Genomic DNA, 4,197 nt, shown 5'->3' with positions numbered 1-4,197 from the left:
AGGAACTCAGCTACAAAACCACCTGAAGGGGATTCCATGAGAAGCTGCTGGAACTGAGTGGTAGTGATCACCATGTACAGCAGGAGCCAGGTGCTAGATAAGGTGTTTCTGCCACAGGAACTGGGTGTTGGAGAAGCTATGTGTGCTGCAGTAGCTTGTGAAGAGAATACCAAAGAAATAGGAAGAAAATATTCCTTTGGTGTGTCTCTAGCACCCTCCACTGAACAAAAAATTGTGCCAGCTGGTAAAGGAGAAATATTTAAAGTTCCCATTCTACTTTCTTGCAGCAGGTAATGGAGGGTAAATTTGGCTCTAAGAGGCAATAAATTGATAACTGGCCACCTTACAACTTCTCAAACCTTATAATCTAAAGTATAACACTGTCCCAGTTTCCCGTTTCACATTGTTTATACTGCAATACTTACTTTTTATCACAGCAACTGTCAGCAACCTACCTTTGCAAAGAAACGTTACTGGAGGGAATATAGCAGAATCTAATGTTGAATAAAGTAGCTTCATCTAGTAGTTCATGGAATGTTTGACAGATATGGTTATTGCTGAGTTGTTGTTAGGTGCCATCAAGTCAGTTCTGATTCATACTGACCCTGTCTACAACAGAAGGAAACACTACTGGATTCTGTGTCATCCTCACAATTGTGTCTATGTTTGAGCCCATTGTTGCAGCCACTGGGTCAATCCACCTTGTTGAGGGTCTTCTTCTTTTTTGCTGACCCCTCTACTTTACCAAGCATGATGTTCTTCCCCAGGGACTAAATAAAATTAAAATAGACTCACTGCCATCAAGTCTATTCCAACTCATAGCAACCCCCATTGGGTTTCTGAGGCACTAAATCTTCGTGGAAGCAGATTGCCCAGTCTTTCTTCCACGGAGTGGCTGGTGTGTTTGAACTGCCAACCTTTTGGTTAGCAGTCAAATGCCTTAGGCACTACACCACCAGAGCTTCTTTCCTCAGGGACTGTTGTTGTTGTTGTTTGCCGTCGAGTCGGCCCCGACTCATAGCGACCCTTCCTTGGGTTTCCAAGGCAGTATCACTACGGAAGTAGGATTGCCCAACCTTCCTTCCGAGGAGTGGCTGGTGGGTTTGAACCGCCAGCCTTCTGGTGAGCAGTCAAGTGCCTTAGGCACTGTGCTACCAGAGCTCCCTCCTAATAACCTGACCAAAGAACAAGACTTTAAAGAGATCGTTTTTTTTTTTTTCCCCCAATCTTATTGTTTGGGCAAAAGTTTACAGAGCAATTCATCTTCCATACAGCAGTTCACATACACTTTGTCTCATGACATTGACTTAATCTCCCACAGTGCAATAGCTCTCTTCCCACTTCCTCCCCATGGCCACCTCTTCCCTGTGTCCTTCCCTCCCATGGACTCCTGCTTCCCCCGCTTCCCCCAGCTGTCTCCCTGTGCATACACAGCCCTTCTATTCTCCCATGATTGTTCTCTCCAAGGAGTGTAGCTACCTTATGTAAATGTTCAGCTCATATCCCTGTCTTTTGTTTGACTGGAAGCCACAGGAGTGGGTTCAATTCCAGACCTGAAGAGAAGCTAGGGGCCATAGTCTGAGGGTTTCTACCAGGCTCGATCAGACCATGAAACCTGGTCTCTCTCTCTTTCTCTTTTATTTATTTATTTTTTTAAGTGATTTTGAGTTTTGTTTCACATTGTTCTACCACTCATTCCTGGATCTCCTGTAGATCCCCCTCTGACACTGGTTGACAGTGGTAGCCGGGCACCATCCAATTCTTTAAAGAGGTCTTTTGTAGGAGATTTGCCAATGTAATAGTGATTTGATTTCTTAACTTTGCTTCCATGGATGTTGATTGTGGAAGTAAAATGAAATCCTTGATAACTTCAATATTTTCTCCATTTATCAGGATGCTGCTTATTGATCTAGTTGTGAGGATTTTTGTTTTATGTTGAGGTGCAATCTATAATGAAGGCTGTAGTCTTTGATCTTCATTAGTAAGTGCATCAAGTCCTTTTCACTTTGAGCAAGCAAGGTTGTGTCATCTGTATATTACAGGTTGTTAAAGAATCTTCCTCAAAGCCTGATGCCTTGTTCTTCATATAGTCTAGCTGCTTAGGTTATTTGCTCAGCATATAGATTGAGTAAGTATGGTGAAAGGATACAACCCTGACATTCACTTTTCATAATTTTAAACTGTGCAGCATCCTCCTGTTCTGTTCGAATGGCAGCCTCTTGGTCTATGTCCTGCTTCTTGGCCTATGACTACAATTAAATGTTCTGGAATTCCTATTCTTCTCAGTGTTATTCATAACTTCTTATTATCCACACAGTTAAATACCTTTGAATAGTCAATAAAACACAGGTAAATATCTTTGTGGTATTCTCTGCTGTCAGTCAAGACCTATCTGACTTAACAGTGATATTCCTGGTTCCATGTCCTCTTCTGATTCTGGCTTGAATTTCTGACCATTCCCTGTTAATGTACTGCTGCAACCATTTTTGAATTATCTTCAGAAAAATTTTACTTATGTGTGCTACTAATGATATTGTTTGATAATTTCCACATTTCTTTAGAATGGACACAAATAATAGATCTCTTCCAGTTGTTTGGCCAGGTATTTGTCTTCCAAATTTCTTGGCATAGACAAATGAGTGCTTCCAGCATTGCATCCATTTGTTGAAACATCTCAATTGGTATTCTATCAATTCCTGAAGACTTGTTTTTCTCCAGTGCCTTCTATACATCTTGGACTTCTTCTTTCAGTACCATCAGTTCTTGATCACATGCTACCTCCTGAAATAGTTGAATGTTGACCAATTCTTTTTGGTACAGTGATTCTGTGTATTCTTTCCATCTTCTTTTCATGCTTCCTGTGTTGTTCAATGTTTTGCCCATTGGAAGATCCTTCAGTATTGCAACTCAAGGCTTGAATTTTTATTTTTTAGATTTTTATTGTGATTTCAGTGAAAGTTTACAAAGCAAATTCATATTCCAGATAGCAGTTCAAACACATTTTGTTTCATGACATTGACTGTAGTCCCCACAATTCAACAGTTCTCCTCCCACTTCCTCCCTGTCTTAACCTCTTCCCTTTGTCCTTCCTTCCTATGTATTCTTGCCCCCTGTGCAAATACTGCCATTCTGTTCTCCCGTGATTGATTGTTCTAAGGAATGTATCTACCTGGTGCAAATGTTCACCCTGTAAGCCTGTTTATTGTTTGGCTGGAAGCCATGAGAGTGAGTTCAATTCTAGATCTGAAAGCTAACTAGAGGCCATGGTCTCAGGGCTTGCACCAGGCTCTGTCAGACCAGTAAGCCCGGTCTCTTTTATGATTTTGAGTTTTGTTCCATATTGTTCTTGCACTCTATCCAGAATCTCCTGCACTGATCCCTTTCTGAGTGTTGACACTCGTAGCTTGGAACCATCTAGTTCTGGTCTCATGGTCATATAGGCTGAGATTTGATGTGCCACTAGTCCCTTGGACTGTTTCTATGTGTCTTTGGTTTTCTTCATTCTTATTTGCTTTCGACAAGGAGAAACCAATTGTTGCATCTAGATGGCTGCTTGCAAGCTTTTAAGACCGCAGTTGCTGCTCACCAAACTAAGATGTAGAACATTGTTTTTGTGGAGTATGTTATGCCTGTTGAGCTTGATGTCCCCTGCAATCATGATCCCGAGCCCACAGACCCAACAAGTCGTTGCGTCACGGTGATTGTGGCTAAGAAGTTATTACAACTTTGCTCACTGTTAGTTCTATTTATATGGACATTCTTACAGCACATACAAACATGTATGTACAAATATCATCTGCCAATCTTATATACGTTCATGGGTTGTCTACACATACCTGATCATTAAGTTTGTCTATGCATCTATTTTCCTGTTGATTAATGTCTGTTATCACTGATAATGCAGTATTGTATATGTAAAAGTGTTTATCCCTGTTGTATGTACCTCCCCGTTCACCTTTCTATGTCCTTCTTTTCTTTAGTGTTATTGTGTTGGTCACTCAATTTGGTATATTGCCTTTCCCTTCACCTAAATCAATACTTGTCTCTTACCTCTCTAGAAATTTTTCCTCCCCTCACCTCCCATCCCTGGTAGTCAACAAAGAAAGCTTCCTTCCATACATAAACCTTTCCTTGACTTTTTACAGTAATGGACTAATACAATGTGTTAGATTGGGTTCTCTAGAGAAACAGAAAAAA

Source organism: Orycteropus afer, unplaced genomic scaffold (assembly GCF_000298275.1).
Source record: "Orycteropus afer afer isolate SDZICR_OR568_19922 unplaced genomic scaffold, OryAfe1.0 scaffold00240, whole genome shotgun sequence".
Classification (NCBI taxonomy): domain Eukaryota; kingdom Metazoa; phylum Chordata; class Mammalia; order Tubulidentata; family Orycteropodidae; genus Orycteropus; species Orycteropus afer.
This window is presented reverse-complemented; position numbering follows the sequence as displayed.